The sequence below is a fragment of the Poecilia reticulata genome, chromosome 22, assembly GCF_904066995.2.
Source record: "Poecilia reticulata chromosome 22, P_reticulata-male-v2, whole genome shotgun sequence".
Classification (NCBI taxonomy): Eukaryota; Metazoa; Chordata; class Actinopteri; order Cyprinodontiformes; family Poeciliidae; genus Poecilia; species Poecilia reticulata.
The window spans coordinates 1157875-1176389 of record NC_088851.1 but is presented as its reverse complement, the minus strand read 5'-3'; the positions used below and the strand labels follow the sequence as shown (position 1 = coordinate 1176389).

General features: G+C 38.4%; 1 protein-coding gene across 6 annotated transcripts in view; it reads left to right on the top strand.

The window, feature by feature from the left end:
- Positions 1 to 4561: 4561 nt before the first annotated feature.
- LOC103458082 (estrogen receptor beta) overlaps positions 4562 to 18515 on the top strand; it is a 154968-nt gene continuing 141014 nt past the window's right edge. For 3 of the 6 annotated variants that reach the window (XM_081603649.1, XM_081603648.1, XM_017302625.2), the window contains exon 1: positions 4562 to 4813. The gene's annotated coding sequence lies outside the window, so the exon portion shown is untranslated. The remainder of the gene's footprint in view (positions 4814 to 18515) is intronic. The other 3 variants (XM_008398651.3, XM_008398650.3, XM_008398649.3) reach the window with 1 other exon arrangement.

The following is an 18515-nucleotide window of genomic DNA, read 5'->3' as shown; positions in this document are numbered from 1 at the left end:
CGCCAAAAAAAGGGTAGTATTAGACCTGAAAGACCACACTCAGGGCAAAGCGACTCTAGCGGCGCAGCTCGAAACCAGGAGCCAGCCAGACATCGTCACAGCCCCGCTGGACTGGGGAGCGCTGACTGCAGACTCGATCGGAGATGTCTCGGGTCGAACGGCACCAAGTGTGACCGGTGGATTTCTGCGTTGTGTGTGTTGTGTGGTGATCAGACAAACCACAAGACATCAAGTCTGGGATTGGAGGCGGTCTCCGTTTATTTAATCTGTCAATCGGGAGATATTAGCATTAGCACCTAGCATGTGCTCCAGTTCTCCAACCCGATCTCTCCCCAGTGGAACGAATAACAAAAGGGCCCGCTAACGTACCTGTCAATCGGGAGATATTAGCATTAGCACCTAGCATGTGCTCCAGTTCTCCAACCCGATCTATACAAAATAATAGTTAGCATGCATCAAATGATATAAAGGTGTAATAGCAACTCAAATGAAAATATCCAAACACTTATCATTAATACAGAAGGAAAAATAAACATTTGAACAATATAAATGAAAGGATTACAATAGATTATAAAACTTGCCTCTCCCCAGTGGAACGAATAACAAAAGGGGAGAGGAAATTAATAACTTAATATTTATAATAGTCCTGGAGGACCCTGAACAAAAGAAGAAGAAAATAAGGCGGAGTTGGAGGACCAAACCCCTTATAGTAGACACAGAGGAACACAGCAACAGTCAAGTAGAAGCAGACAAATACATAAAATAACACATTTTGTGGAAATATAAAACTATTAATATAGACCCAGTTACAGTAGCAGAGATTAGATCAGTGAGAATGAGCAAAACTCATATCAGCAACATTTGAGTTTTAGTTTTAATTCTCAATAGGTTGCTTATTGAGAAAAACACGTTTGATGTGCATTACTGGTCACTTTTGTCCTGCAGCTTGAATGTGGTTTAAAAACTCTTTAAACCACATTTTACGTTACATTTCACTGTAACTTTGCCGACCCTCCCCCCCAAAACAAAACAAAAAAATTGGTCTTAAGAAATGTTCCTGTTTATGGTCTCCCCAATAATGAGAAGGGACCTACGCCCTTGAAACAACATGTCTTAAACCGGGGATGCCCAAACTTTTTGAGAGCAAGATCTCCTTTTTTTCTCACCAGCCGCCTGAGACCTCATGACACAAAGACACAAAAATTGCAAATTAAACTCTATTGACTTATTTTATATGCGAATATACATCAGTTATAGCAGAAATAATAAAGTGACAGAAAACCTAATGCAGTTTCTTCCTCAGTGACATTCTGAGGAAGGTTACTGGTTCCTCAGTCAGAAGCTGGTTGCAAACCTGACGCCAGCAGGTGTCAGTCAGTCATGGTAGATCTGAAATTTGGTTTGATGACCTCAATATGAGAAACTACAGACTGATAGGAGGAACCAAGAGCCCAGTAAATGTAAAGGCAAATCTTCTGAAGTCGGGATATGATTAATTTAATTTCACATAATTATCGCGGTAGAATTTGTTAAAAATTTGAAACCAATGAGGAGGTAACTCCCTTCCCCCATTTCTCCTTCCTTTTAGCCTTGAAACTGATCTCAGTGCAATTATAATCTGTCTGTGGCTGTAAATATCTGATTCCTTTTCCACTTGCAAAAAACTGAAGTGTGGGGGAGTTGAACATGTGAGCTTCTACTTGTGTGTCAGATGGGAGGATGGAGGGAGGTCCTGTCATAACCTGAAATAAAAAAATCAGACTTTGAGGACATTCCTTTCCGTTCTCCGCTGCGCTCCAACATTCTCGTTGAAAAGAATTATTTCAGCTAGTGCTGAAAACTCGTCAAGGCCACCCTAACTCCCTGATCTCCCTCACCCCTATCAGTGGCGGAGCTAGACTTTTAAAGTTGGGAGGGGCAGGACTACCTCTGGGGGGGCAAAATTTTAAATGTGTGTGCACATTTAAAAAATAACCAAACTGAATATTTGTTTTTTTAAGCCCCTCTGTCATTTGACATGTTATAATTGACACCTTTGACTGGCGCACATGGAGACATGATAGACTTTACGCAGAGTTCATGCAGAGGAAACTAAAATCAATCAAATAAAAGATCCTTTCTGAATATCATCTCATGGACACTGAACTAAATGCGTCTTTCTGACCGGGAGCTGACAGCGTGTTGAAGAGTTATGGACACCTTGGTTAGGAAGCTCTGTTTGGACAGGTAATTTGACAGGTAAAAATAGTCCGGGTAGGACCAGAATTATTTGCCTGATGGTGGCTCGGGCTTCTAATGAGTTTATATTTAATGAGTTTGGAGCACACAGAGAAAACCTAAAGAGAATGTGATCTACTTATTGTAGTTTAAGTAGAGGAATAACAGCTGACTGTTGAGAGAGGAAAGAAATTAAAGTGCAGATCCGTTAGGCTGAAACAAGCGCAGTGTGCTGGGCAATAAATGCGCATAAATGCTCCACCGTTACGCACCAATTAATCACACATGAGATGACAAACGCCAAATATACAATATATAGTTACACTGCTTATGTTAATGGTGTTTTAAAAACAAAACCAGTAAAAACGTAACTGAGTTAATATGTCAGATTCCCTCCTCACCCTCGTCTTGATAAGACAGAGAGCAGTTCGCTGGTTTCTGTCCAGAATGTGATCAAGCGCACAGCTGACACTTGGTACGAGACAGTTTCAACTTTACCCACAGAGAACATCGTGGAGCTCATTATTAATCATACTAACAACAATATCTGTCAGAGAATCATCTCTGATCTGGACGCTTTAACGCAGTGGTCCCCAACCCCCGGTCCGTGGACCGGCACCGGTCCGTGGACCAATTGGTACCGGGCCGCGCAAGAAATGGTGAAATATTTCCGTTTTTATGTATTATTTGAGTCTGGAGGATCTTTTTTTGAAAATCCTTTAACCGGATTCTCTCGGTTACTTGCGCGCCAACACTGAGGCCACAAGCAGCAAAATGAGTAAGAAACAGATCAGATGTCTTTGGAAAGTTTCTTTGCGAAGGGGAAAAGGCCCAGAGAAGAGACAGGAGAATGGAATTATCCTGGACCGGTAGGTAAGTCCCACATTACAAGCCGCTCTGCGTAACATGCGGCGACCGGCTGCTAATGAGGCAATGAAGCTTCAAGCTGCTTCACCACGTAGAGACCAAGCAGGCAGTGGATATAAGCAAGACTTCGGGTGTCATTGTCTCTCATCACTCCCTGATGGGACCGTCTCGTTGCAGAGAAACAAGCATTGGGCTCCTGTTAGTCGTTATCGTGAATTAAAATTTTCATGAAAGTAAAATGTTCGTTTTTGTGGCGCATCTGTATTTTATTTTGAAGGGATATATAAACGTTACCATAATGACCAGAGTCAGAGCGTTTGGGCTGCGGTCATGAGTCTGAAGTCTGGTTTAGACTGAAAGATTTAAGAATTGTCGGCCGATTCTCCAAACCTCTGTGACCACAGAGCTGATAAAAGTCCAACAGGTTCGATCGGTTCGTGTGTCCAAGGCAGGAGCAACACGAACCGATTCCAGTCACGAACATCCCGATTCCAGAGGATAATTCAGTAAAACCCCAACATAGCAGGAATTTAGAATAACCAAACAAGGATGATGATGTAGAAGCAATAGTGATAGTTTGTGGAGTCATTTTAGAGATAAAAGACGTAACAAAAAGAAAAGGCGGTGGGTAAAAGACGACGGGAGCAGCCGCTCTATTTGCTGCACTATGATTTGGAGGTGAATATGTTTTTTCATAGTTAACATTTTTACATGAATAAACATAATAATGACCTTTAGATTTTATAATAAACATTTCCACATGTCATGTCCGATATCCACCGGACTCAGTTGCGCGATATGTCAGCTGTTTGGGATTCCCCTCTGTTCTGACGTCACCGCGCTTTCTGATTGGCTACCTGTCACAATCAGCAGGTTGTATTCTCGTTCCCAGACAGGAAAAACCCCACAGGTTGCGATAAAAGGGCCAAGACAACCCAAATTGGGTATATTGAGGATTTAGCGGAAACACCTCTTCGGTTTTTTTCTCTTTTTTGCGGAGGATCGATAAATAACTTATTGGTGTTTTACTATCACCACCAGGTATGAAGTGCTTTAGCCTTTGAGTTGCACCACAGCGCAGCATAACTGAAACACCCAGGAGAACAATTTCAGCTTGTTTTTATGAGTATTAAGGAGGCTGGTATCGGGCCTGATAAAAATATATTTATTTATGTCATCATATGGACTTATATAAAGTTTTATACATTTTCTTTTCATATATTTATTATTGTTTTTCTTCTTTAGATATTAGGTTGACTTAGAATGATTCCAAATAATGTACAGGAATAACCTGGTGCTGTTACATGTCAATCATCAGGGGGGGCCACTGAGGGGGCCAATCAGATGACAGGGGGGGCACTGGCCCCCCTGGCTCCGCCACTGGCTGCTGAGGCACCCTCCTCTGTGCGCAAGAGGGGGGCGTGGCTGCAGACGTTTCGAAATGGGCTAAAGCTTCATGTTTGCTCTTTGAGTGCTGGATTCGGCAGAGGGTTGGGGGGGGAGAAGGGATGGCCGAAAACATACAGGCAGGCATAAAGTTCTCAGAAGACAAAAATCTTAGGAAGAGGCGCTGCGTCTGTCTGAAACTTTAGTTGTACTTCAGTACCGTGTTAACGTCTTTTTGGGCTCATTGGTGCTGCAGCTTTGAATGCGCAGAAAGACTATTTCCAAGTCCAGAGGAAGCAGAAGCAGCTGGTTTGGTGTGAGCAGCGCATCAACTGAGTGACAGGTCAGTGACTCCCTGCCTTCCCGCCATGTCAAGCTCAGAGAGTGGAGTTCACTCCGACAGGTGCTCCTCCTGCAGCCCCATGAGCCGCACCAGGAGTCTGAGAGGAGCTCCGGTGCGAACAGGTTCCGGGCTGGTCTAGACAGATGGCAAGTTTACTCAGATCATAACTAAAACTAATAATAACTAATAGAATTTACTGCGTTTAGATCTAAACTGGAGTACATAGAATAGGTTGATTTAAAATTGTATAGGTCTAAGCTTCTCACAATAGGACAACGGAAAGAAATTGTTTGGAAAATAATATACCGGAGCTCAGACTTCATCAACTGTGACTAAATGTGGCATGATTTCTAGTAGATACCGAAATAAATGAAATGTGAATGGAAAAAAAAATTATAAGATGGACAGAAATGAAAATATAATCTTATTGAAATAAGAATCAAAGTTTTATTACCTTTTCCCTTGGCTTTTTGTCTATTTTTGACCAAAAGAACATTTTTTTTTTCTTTTGACTAAATAGATTTCAATATAATGGATTAAAGGTCATTTTAATAACATGTGAACAGTTGAAGGTTTTACAGGATACAGTGGCTTTAAAAAAACTGTTAGCATAAGTGTTTTTTAGTAAAAGTGCTATTGTGCAGAATACAACCACTTATGCAGGTCTGTTCTTTAACACTAATGTGGGGAGGATCTGTGAGCCAAAGCAGAGGAGTGAAGGGAGGCAGGAATAGCAGGAGCAGCCCGGTGTTCAAAGCAACCCAAAAACTTATTTTTTTCTTTCTAGTCTTTCTAGAGGAACTCTAGGAGTCTAAGGAGTTGATGTCTGCTGGTTAATTAGTTGGACTATCTTCTCTGATAGAGGATGCAATCACATTCCACACAAAGTTTGCCCAATGTAAACAGTGCTACTTAAATGTTTTTGCTGTCATCTTTCTATCAGTATTTTATATTGGCACTTTTTAAAACCAGAAACCAGGCTGGGTGAAGAATGCATGTATACCATGCAGGAGTGTAAAGATTTCTTTTAATGGAACATTGTAATTTTTTTGTGTAATTTTTTAAAATTGTCTTTATGAAATTAGATAAATATTTTTATATAATATTAAACATTATCATAATGGATCGGAAATCTAAACCGTGTCAGTGTAGGAATGTGTGTGTTTGTGAGTGTGACCGGGTCAATGTGATTCTAATGTCAAGTGTTTAGAAAAAGACAATATAAATGAAATTATATTTATGTGTAAACATTTATATTAAAATAAATGTTTTGTTTGTCCCCCTTAGTAGCACTGAGACGGGCAGCTCGATGAAAAGCCTGAGTGTGTAGGTGGGAGACCATGAAGGCAGAGCTGAAGTTGGAAACATTTTGATACTGAGAAACAAAATTCTGACGGAATCTGGATAAAACACCAACTTTTCCCTATCTGGTGCTCACCGCTGTAGGAAGTAAATGGAGTTACCTGTGAAGCCAGATGTAGTTTAGGTTCTCTTTTGTAAGACAATAAAATTTTCTTAAGGACTTTTAAATTAATGCACAAAACTTAATTGCAAACCTAAAAATGATCTGAACATGATTCTCCTTTATATTTTTGTTAGGAAATGTTGGCCAAATATGCTAGCCTACACTGAGGACATAAACAAATAAACAAAATCTACCTTGGTCCATAGCCAACAGTGATGGCAAAAAGAAAGTACATCCTTCTTTAATTGTTTTTAATAAATAATAACCGGCAATTGCTGGAGATGCACTGCACTCCTCATGGCCCCATAAAGATAGGCATGTTGGATAGTGGATGGATGGATAATAGGCTCATCTTTACCAGGTTCTACTAAATCTGTCATCAAATGCACAAATCCACATCAGATTCTGTTGTCCTTTATTGGCCAGAAATGAAGAGGTCTGGCTGAAAACCTAATTCTGTCCCATGATCAAACACCTTCAGCAGCAAGACGTCTCAACAGTGTTTTCTATCACTGTGGGGATAGTTTGTTTCTAATATTGCTTCAGGTCATCGAGTTTTATCCACATTTATTTTTGGAGTGCTCTCAATCAATCAAATTTTATTTATATAGCACATTTCAACAATGCTTTGCATTGACCAAATTGTTCCACACATTAACACAAATAAATACACACAATAAAACAGAAATAGTAAAAAGCTATAAAATATAACCTTGTTAAAAAAATCTATCTAAAAATACTAAAAGACAAAAATATTTTTAAATAAATGGGTCTTAAGTTTGGTTTTGAAGAGAATGTTGGACTAACTACAGAAAAAGACCTGTCCTCTCATAGCGCACACCTACAAAAAAAAAAAAGATTGTTCCATTTACTTAATACAGTTATGTCAGCAATTTCCACAAAACTGAGTTATGTTCAGTATATTCAAAAACCTTTATTGTACTTAGTAAAACTTATAAAAAAAATACTTTGCAGTTCCAACTTTACTGACATAAGTTAGTGTGGCAATCAATGAATTTTGCTTTACTTATCTAGTTTAAATAGATATAGAAGTAGAAGTCTTAGTTTGATTTACTAAACTAAGACATATCAACAGTTTTCACAGTGTAGTTAAGAAAATTCAAATCACACCATTTTTGCTTTAGGGAACAAACATTTCTACCAATTAAACAAAGCATTTGGTAAAGTATCACAGCATAACACTTTACAGCTGGCGAAAGAGAAAGTGCAGCTATTCTTGTAGCTCAAGAATCAACCGTCATTTTTGAGGCTTATTTTGTTAACCTCAAAGGAGTGAATCTCACAGGTGTTCATGATGACTACCTCTTCACTTCTGGTTACTCAGTTTGTGTTAAACCATCCAGCAAACACATAAGGCCCATCGCAATACTCTCACTTGTTCTGCCCTTGCGACCTTCCAATGCGTGTTCATGTTAAAGGGTTTGAATGTGTAGTGTGTTCCAATTCTCCACATCAGTCTTTAAGCCCCACCCCTCTTGGGTTCTATTTCCACACTTCTGCTTAGTCTGCATCTGGGCAGACTTCAGTGAAGTATATGCATGTTACGCTTTGAGATAAAAGGCAGAAATATGGCTTTTTTTTTTTTGCATTTATTGAAAGTTCAAAGAAAATAAGGCACAAATTCGTAACTAAAACTTTTGGCAAGATAAACTGAGCAGAAAAAAATAAAGAAAAGAATAGTCACACAAGCTAAGTGTGTGAGGAAAGTAAAACAGAAAATGGCAAAAATGCAAGAGGAATTTCAAGTCTTAAATTACTATTTGTACAAAGATTACTCTGTTTTTGTTATTTCAATGTTTAAGCACTTCACTTAAAATATGTTAGAAATGGAGAAGAAAGCGGCAATTGTGAATAAAAATTTAGCCAGATGATTAACTCATTAATACCATAATTTGACTCTTCATCACCTGTTGGGTTAGAAGATAAAATGTTATTGTATAAAAACTTAAAAGAAGATTAGATTTCTTGTACAAGATCCAGTTTTGAAAATCTATCTAAAAACAACAATGAAGTTGAAATTGGAATAAAAAGTGAATCAACATCTGTCACAAAACACGCACTAGTTGATATTTACGTTAAATTTATTTTTGCAGAAAGTCATTACAGGGAAAATGTCTTACATAATTTTTAAATTAATTTCTTAAATTTTTTTGTGGGAGTGAAAAAGAAAGGCATGAGGTTGTTTTTTTTGAGATCATGATTTTTAAACAAATGTTTTCTTCTTAGTGGAGATGGCAAGAAAATTGATGTTAGATTGTTCCTTATGAATTTATTACATTTTGTGTCTCTATAGCCATTTGTAATCAGAGATGGGGTTTTTTGAGTAGCAGTTAAATGTGTAAGCCTACGTTTAATTAGATGAATCATAGTTAGAGGAATTGCCTTTAAGCCTGTGAATGTTAGTACACTGACCTATCCACCATTTTGGAAATCAAACTTGATATGCAGAGGTATACTGTTCTAATTCTCAAAATTTTGCACTCTTGTAAGGTAAGGTAATTTTATTTATTTAGCACATTTTCAGCAACAAGGCAATTCAAAGTGCTCTTGTAACCTGCACACTCGAACCCTTGTTCACTTTGATTGAGTAAACACTTCCATAATTGTCAAGTCTCTCACTTTTGCCAGGAAACTACCATATTTCACCCCTCTTTCCCGCTATCCTTCCGTATTGGTATTTTCCCATAAATTTCCCGTATTATAATATAATAATTTCAAATAAGAATTTCTGTACTTATCCTAATTGAATTAAGTCATTAACCATGTGAGAACGTCCACCTGCAGTAGCTTAGAAGGCAGTTTGTGCAAGATTAGTGCACAAACTGCCTTCTAAGCAGTTTGTGCAAGAAAAATAACAATAATAATAATTTTTAAAAAAAGCTAGTAGCATCATTTATTACTACAGCATATTATTATAACCCGGGAACAAATCAGGTGTTGTGCCAAAAAGTGACAGTGGGTCAAATATTGATCGTGTGCGATGGGGCGCGCCCCCATGAAGGAGTGCGCTAAGGAGCGCGTTTAGTCTGCTAGAATGTGTCTCTCTGTCATTTACTTCTTTTATACAAATTGTGGTTCAGCAATAAAACACGTTGTTGTATGCCCAAGATTACAACCAAGGTTTGTCTTTTTCTATCCATATAACTAGGGATGTTCTCCCCATGAGAGTGTCGCATGTTTTGTCGTTTGTCATAATATACGCCCATTTAAATTCATAATGTCAAAAAGTGTTTCTTTTCATGGGTTATCTGCATTAAGCTAGGTTACGTTTCAAACCACTGTGTGATCACTGTCCTGTGATGGATGGAACTCCATCCATCCATCCATTATCCAACACTTTTATCCCTACTGGGGTTATGAGAGGTGCTGGTGTCTATCTCCATCGGTCAATGGGTGAGAGGTGAGGTCACATGGACAGGTTGCCAGTCTGTCACAGTGGATGGAACTCTATAAATAATAATAACGATAAAGATTTTTGACTTTTTTAAACTGCTGGGTTCTACTGATTCAGAAAATTAAAGCATAAGTCTTATGCACTGAATAGTAGAATGCATTCAGTATCACACCAAAAAGCTGCCAAAAATGCCAAATATATGTTCATTTCCTGCCCAGTGAAATGTAATTTCTACCTTAAATAACAGTTAAATTCAAAGGGATTATATTGTGTAGGTTGATATACATATGTAAAATAACTGTGCTTCAATTCCTTTTACTTTTCATTTAGGCTTTATTATAGGAATTACATAGGAATCGCCACTGCATTTCAGTGTCAACAAAGGTAGAGCTATCAGATTCTGAGCACCTAATTGTGTCTTCTAAGTGCTGGATAGGTAGATATTTTAGATTTCTTGTAAACCTGTCTTTAAGGGATGCTGGACCTCGAACAGTTGGGCTGGTGGGACGATTTGCGTTGGAATATTTCCTTTATTTTTAAATCCAAACTTGACAGGTGTGCACTTCATAGAGGGGTGTAAGGTGCAGTGTGAGTGTTGGGACGGGGCTAGGGTTGCCACCTTTCAGAAATCAAAATAAGGGATGCCCACCACCGCACGTCGCCCTACTCTCATGGGATGGGACGTGCACTGCAGTGATAGACATTATTTTATGGTTGTGTTTTTTGTCTTTAGAAAGTGATCCATAGATGTCGGTTAGTTTCCCAAAATTGCACTCCAATCAGAGTAGTATACCTTATGATAGGTATTTTCCTAGAACCTACATAAAAGAACCACAGACAACGTATATGAATTTCATGACAAAGCTTCTGCAAGCAAAAGGAGAAGACTCTGTCAACTGCTTCTCAGAGCCGTTCACAGAGCGTTCTGAAGATCTTTGGGTAGAGCTTGTCTTTTATTTTCAAAATTCAAAGAGGGAGGATAGGCAAGATAGACAGCAGAGGAAAAACAGCAAAGGTCGTAAAACAATTTACCTAAACAAAGCAAAGGTCGTAAAACAATTTACCTAAACAACTAGCAACCCAGTTCCAGATGCGATATCTGATTTATGGCCTGAGCCCGGTTCAAATCTCGGTCAAACTGTTTCACCTGAAGATGAACAGGCAGCTGTGACCCCCAGGTCAGTTAATACACACACTAAAGAAGAGAACATTTTAAACTAACTAACATTAGACTGAATATGAACTAAAGTAACAACAAAATGATAATACCAAAAAATCTCTAACACCTTAAATACGTTTAATTAAGCAAGTTTAAAAAGTATTTGGTAAACTACCGAAATTCTTGAGTAACTGATCATAACACCTGATTAATATTCATATCCTCAGAAGCCAAAAGTATAAGTGTTATGTGAACATTCTGGTATTTTACAGAGTATTACCAAAATATTTATATAAATAAGGAGTTAGGTTTGGAGGCTGGTTCTAGACCAAATTTATCACAAGGCCAAGGTAGTCAGTGTTTTTCCATGGCAACACTTGAAAAAGAATGAAACAAAAAAACAAAAAACAGCAATATTTCATAATTTAATATAATAGCCACTTGCTTCTCCAGAGATACAAGTTGCATGGAAAGACGCGACAGATGGAAAGTGTGATCCTATACAACAGCTAAAAGCGCAGCACTCCATCCAGCCATCCATCCATTTTCTTGACACCCTTGTCCCTCAGTGGGGTCGGGAGGAAAGCGCAGCACTATAATTTTTAATTCATTGTTAAAGTAAAATTGTAAAAATTTAAAAAGTCCACCACTGAGTATCAACAAAAGACATTTTTTAGTATAACTTCTTTGGTACCCCTTTGGCCCCCATCTAGATCCGCCCCTGGGCTGCAGGTCTGGGTCTGGTGCACAAATGATCACTGAACACTGAATTCATAAAATATATCAAAATAAAACCTAAAGAAAACCCTAACAAACATTTTAAAGTAGGAAATATTTATGCATTTAATCTATTTACATGATTTGTTTTGACCATTTATATGATTTTGGCTGATATTATACATTTTAAAAAAGCCTGACTGACATTATTCAGCCTGGGATTTGCGTCTTCCTTCTCATGTATGCATCTTTATAAGAGGTTTTACTTCTAAAGACGGTGGAGAATCGGGTCGAGGATGTTTTAAAAAGACGCAGGCTGACAGCAGCTCACAGGGCTGTGTAGTGTCTGTCTCTAGGCAACCGCTGTTGTCACGGGGGGTCATCTAGCTCCCGCCACAAGAATTTAGCTGACCTTAATGTTTCCTGTGTTTTATTTTGGTCATTATTGTTACACTTAGTGTTGATATGTGTGTCTATCATGTCTATCGGACATTTATAGAAATACAGAACAAATCGCGTCCCGTATTGAACCGATACGGACGCGACATTTAACAGCCAACAATTCTGTATTTTACGGGACAGGTGGCAACCCTAGACGGGGCCATAAATTAGAGTTATTGGAACAGACTAATGACTTAAAAGAATAACGCTAAGCAATTCACTGACATGATTATCAATAAACATAAATTCTACCCACAATTCCTCACTGAAGTCACATGACAGTCAAACACCACAGAATAATGCAAATATATAAATTCTGGCTTCAGTTATCATATTAATCAACTTTTTCCATCTTATTCATTCGTCTTCACAATGTTAAATAATATTCACCAAAGAGCCCAGGTGAAAAAAAAGTATACTTTATTTAGTATACTAAATTTTAACATACTTTAGTATACTTTTATCAATGTACTTAAACTGTACTATTTTGGAACAACTAATTTTGTGCTAAATATACTTTAGCAGTATTTAAATAGTATTAAATTACAACTAATAGTATATTTTAGTATACTATATGTACTTTTTTGGAACAACCTCAAGTGTACTTAGTATACTTAAAGTATATTTTTTAAATATCATATTTCAGAGCTTTATTATTATATTTTGATATAATTATTATATTTTTGAGTGTAATAATTCTGTCTCATAATTATATAAAAAATATATATTTAATACACTTCAAAATATATTTTAAATATACTATTAATATATTAGTAATGTATTTAAATTACACTTAATTTTTATTTTTGATTTCCTGCTATTGATAATAAACTACAATTTTAATTACTCGTGAAAGTCTTTATTCCTACGTACCTATTTTGTAAATGACATTGTTTTAGGCTAAAATTACATGGAAAGATTAATTACACAAGATGCCCAAGGCAATTCAAATATTTTGTTTTATTACCAACATTTTAAAATTGTCCAATTTTACTCACAACTTTACATAAATTATCAGTTTACACATCAAAAGTGAACACATGAACATGACAATTTAAGTGTGACAATAAAACATGAAAGTGAGGATCTAGTGAGTGTAGAGCAAGGCATCCCCAGCAGGTATTGATTGACCTGCTGGGTTTTCAAAAGTTCAGCTAGATAGGATGGTGAAAGGCCATTCAGCTTTAAAAACAAACAGCAGCAGTATGAACTGCACCAGTGCCGAGATGAAAGGACACAAGTAATATTTTTATGTTTATGGGAGTGAGTGATAAAGTAAGTGGCAGAGTTTTGTACAAGCTGTAAATGAGAGATACAAGTCTGGTTGATATTGATCTATAACAGCTCTGTTGAATTTTTCTCTGCATTTCCGACAGAATGAGGTCTGCACTTTGACTGGGACATTGCTACAGTTTTCTGGAGCTGGCACCTGCAGCAACTGTAAGCTGCAGAAACTACTGTTTTAGCAGAGGAGCTCACACTAAGGAGGTCTTGGGGTTTACAGAATTTTTGCACCAGTGCAAAAACTTTAGCCTCAGCTTTGTTTAATAATGACATAAAATATGTTCTATGTTATTGTTAATTTAGGGCTTTATGTTTTTAGAACAGCGTATTAAGTTAAGGAGCAAAAAATCCTAGTATTAAAGAAACGAAGACTTTCTGTATTATCATGACTGTGTTTGCTTCTATCATTTTTCATTATCTCAGTTCCACTGTGTACATTTTTAAATTAAATCAGCCCACGAAGTAATTTGAATTATTCCTATTTGAGAAATTTAGGAGAGCAAAGGCAGGGGCTCTTCTATACAAAAGTAGAAGGGGAAAAATTGGATCAGAGATCAAGTTCTGATAAATGCAAAAAAAAATTCTGAAAATAAACTAAACAAGAGACCCTCAGGACAGAAAACCATGTGCTCATGCGCACACTTGCTTCTAAGAGCAGTTTAGAGAGACTATTTAACCTAACAGTCATGTTTTCAAACTGTGGTAAGAAGCTGGAGCACCCTGAGAAAGGCCACATATGTAAAGTGCCCAGTCTGATTTTCAAGCCTGGAACAAAGTCAACCACTGACTTGAGTACAGTGTACAGTGCCTTGGTAGTCTGAATAGAATACCCTAAAATTGTACTCCAATCAGTAGTATACTTTCAGCATGTGCTTATTTACATTTACCTAAGCAGGTGTGAAAAGTGTTTGGTAAAAATCTACTCAAGTACTGAATAACAAACAGAGGAAGGGGACAGAGTTGGTGCTTTGCTGCACCAACTCTGTGCACTTTGACCATTTATATGGTCAAAGTGCATATAAATGCACTTTGTGTCATTCATTGTTTCATAAATGAAACAATGAATGACATTGTTATGAAACAATGTCATTCATTGTTTCATAACAATGAAACAATGAATGACACATTGTGTCATTGAATGACACAATGTGTGTCATTCACATTGTGTCATTCAATGTGAATGACACATTGAATGAAACAATGTGTCATTCATTGTGTCATTCATTGTTTCATAAATGAAACAATGAATGACACATACCTCTGGTTGTACTCAGTGGCGCAACTACACATTATTCAGGTGGATGCAAAAACATAGATCGGCGACACCCCCTCCCCCCGACCGAGGGAAGGAACGTCAGGGTGAAGGAGTGACGCTCACTCAGCCCCCCCCGAGGCGACAATACGTGAAGGGTAAAACTCGCTACATTTACCTCGTTTTGTGCACGAGGTGAAGGAGCGTAAGGCGCGCAGAAATGTACGGGAAAACATCATCGGCGCGCCACCCCCTCCAGACGGGGTTTTGGCACCCCCTCTGGTGCTGCGCCCCTATGCGTTGCATACCCTGCATACCCACTTTTTGCGCCACTGGTTGTACTGTGTGATCCAGTCTGGTAACAGCTGTTCAGGGTCCGGTCTTGGTCCAGTTAGATCAGTGATTTCATATTCAGTAGCAGCAGTAGTATAACTCCGTTAACATTTCCAGTAGTAATAGCTCCGTTAGTTTGCTTGTCTTTGATGTTTCTCTGTCTGTAAGTCTGTGTCCGGTCCACTAAAAGTTGATTAAGGTTTGGTCTTGGTCTGGTTGGATTGGTGGTTTCATATTATGTACCAGCAGCAGTATAATTCCATTAGCATTTCAAAGAACTTCCATCTCTGTCTGTCCCAGCACAATACCACCATTGGTTTTTAGCTTGTTAAGATAACAATCACTTGTTAAAGCCTTCGTCAGTTTTGCTCGTACAAATGACTCAAAGTCTTCGGGAGAGAAATATTGAGGGCACAAATGTAGGTCCTTCCAGTGTTGGAACACACACTGGAACGACCAGGGTGTGTGGAAGGACACACCAGTGTTTGGTATGTTTTCTTTTTTTAGTGTGAGAAATTATCCAGATTCACCTTACTGTTTGTTTTTTTATATTACAGCCAGGAGTGGATCTATTGGGGTGACACGGGGAGGCAGTTGCCACCCCAACTGAGAGCCTTGCCATCTTTGTTGCCCCCTCAAGCTGGTGATCATGAATTCAAGAAATAGTTATGGCAAATTGGATATTAAGAGCATGAATCTCTTTCTTCCAGCAACATTGAATGCAACACATTGTAACCTGACACCTTCTCCTGAATGCAACACATTGTAACCTGACACCTTCTCCTGAATAGCGGGAAGTGCCAGAGAAGCTGCAAGGACAGAGTGCGAGGCATCCAACTGGATTGGATGTTACTTGATAAGTCAAGCACACGATAGGTCGTGTGCCACACATGCTATCCATTGAATCAGGAATATCTGTGGTCAAGAAAATACCACAGTCACACAAAGAATCTGAAAAAAGGACTAAATTTTTAGCGGTTAATTCAACCCTATGACAGCCATAGATAAGGGTTTCACATTTCACAGGTGAGGAAAAAGTTTTAAATTAAAGAAAATATTGAAAACGTGAGCAGTACATCCGTTATGCTAGCCTAACTGTTGCCAGCCTACTATTGACTTTGATAACCTACGTGCTGCGCAGTTCGGTGTGTTTTGGTTCCATTAGCACTGAAATGAGACAACCCACACACCAACTCATCAGTAGAGCAGGTGTTTAAATCAGCTAATAAACAATTGTTGTGTTCAGGCGAAAGCTTATTAATAATCGCAATATAGATATCAAGCCTGACAGCATAATGTAACAGACTAGATGTTCTGTTTTGGCGTTTTTACGTACTTTTTTGTGTAGGAAATGTCTGTTTTTTGGCATTGATTCCCCCTCATATATTTGAACGTAAACTCTGCTTTATATGCTTGTTGAGCTGTTGTCTGTTGGTTGCCATGGAAACGTGTAGGGTAAACGACACGAGAAAAAGCAGAATAAGGGGGCGTTTACACGACAACAATCCAACAAAAGCAGCACTTTTGTTCCGTTTTTGTTGGATCGTTTACACGATAACCAGGGGCGGATCTAGAAAAAATATTTATGGGGTGGCAAGAGGGTGGCAGGGACTTTTTCAGGGGTGGCAGTATATATAACAGTATACAATATTGTTTTTATACCATTGTGTGACAGTTGGTGGCTTATCCTTAATCCAATTAATTAAAATGCATCTTCTACCCAGAAGCAATAATTTGTCACAAAGTTTAAAGTGTGATTGTGTCAGAGTGACTGATTTTGAAGGGAGGCCAAGAAGAAACAGACCTGGGTCACATTTGATCTTTACATGAAACACATCACTCACCTCTTTAGAAATTGCGCCCCAGAATCTTTTAATCAATTTGCATTGCCAGAAATAATGGTAGTATGTTCCAACCTCTCTTCCACATTTGTTGCATAAGGGAGAGAGTTGGCGATCCATCTTATTCAGTATAAAAGGAGTTATATGTAGATGATGTAGTATTTTATATTGTGTCTCTCTGAGCATATTACATAAAAAGGTTGAATTAACTACATTAATGCCTTCTTGCCAGTCATCCTCAATGTATACTGTCTACAGTATACATTGAAACTACAGCGGTCTCCCTCCCATTTCCGCGCTATGTCCCCGGAATCACCTTGGGTGAGAGAGTAGAGCACTGCATAGAAAGAGGAAATAAAATGCCTGAGTTTTTTTCCCGTCGGCGAGGAACTTCTCAATCTCGTTGTGTGTGACCAAGCCGGAATGAGAGAGCCTCATAGAACCAATGAAATGGCGAATTTGAAGAAAACCAAAAAAGTGTTATTCAGCAATATCAAATTTTAACTGCAATTGTTGAAATGTCATGAGTACATTCTCTGTAAACAGATCTCCAATCACTCTCACTCCTCTGCTATGCCACAGGTCAAAAATGTTGGGCTCAAGGCCTGGGACAAAATCCTGGTTTCTTATGAGAGGTGTCAGGAGTGAGGAGCAGAGCCCACCTCCTGCATGGTTCCAAATTCTCTGCCACACTCTAATTGTGTTATAAATGATTGGATTATGTTTAATATCTCTTGATAGCTTCCTCCTATCTCCGGTGGTGAGGCTCCACAAAGGAGCAGGCTGAGAAGCCCACGAATCCAGGCAAGAGTTCGAGTTAAGATGAGCTTGTAACCACTCCCACAAATAACGAGCATGGCAAGCCCAATTGTAATAGTAGATGTTTGGCAAAGCCAAGCCACCTCTGTCAACAAGAAGCTGTAAAGCTTTGATTTTCTGTCGTGGTCTTTTGCCATGCCAAATGAATCTGGAGAATGCCCTCTCTATATTCGTAGTGACTTTTTTGGATGGCCAAAGAGGTAACATTTGGAGGGGATACAAAAACCGTGTGAAAATTTTCATTTTAATTAAACTTATACATCCCATAAATGATAAGGGAAGGTCATGCCACCTTTCTAAGTCCCTCCTTATTTTACTAACTGTTGGAGAGAAATTAAGCTTCCATAGATCTGTCAGGTTAGGGGACACCTTGATTCCCAGGTAGGTGAAGCCATGTTGGGAGCATCTCAAGGAACAGCTAGAGCAGGGGTGCCCAAACTTTTTGAGAGCAAGATCTACTTTTTCTCTCACCAGCCACCTGATATCTACCTCATGACACAAAGACATACACATTGCAAATTAAACTCTATTGACTTATTTTATATGGGAACATACATCAGTTATAGCAGAAATAATAAAGTTACAGAAAACCTAATCCAGTTTCTTCCTCAGTGAGATTCTGACACTGGGAGCAGCTTACTGGTTTCTCAGTCAGAAGCTGGTTGCAAACCTGATGCCAGCCAGTGGTGGGAAGTAACAAAGTACAAGTATGTCGTTACTGTACTTAAGTACAATTTTCGTGTATCTGTACTTTACTTAAGTAGATTTAATAATGGATACTTTCTACTTTTACTCCACTACATTTTACAGTAAGTATCTGTACTTTCTACTTCACTACATTTCTACAAAACTGTCGCGTTACTCGTTACATCCAAGTCGCATTGTGTTTTTTTTTTCCGTTAAAATGTGAAGTTCAGGGATTTAAGGTGGCGCCGTAAAATCCAAGCAATAACGTGACTTAGTGTCTGTTGTCACC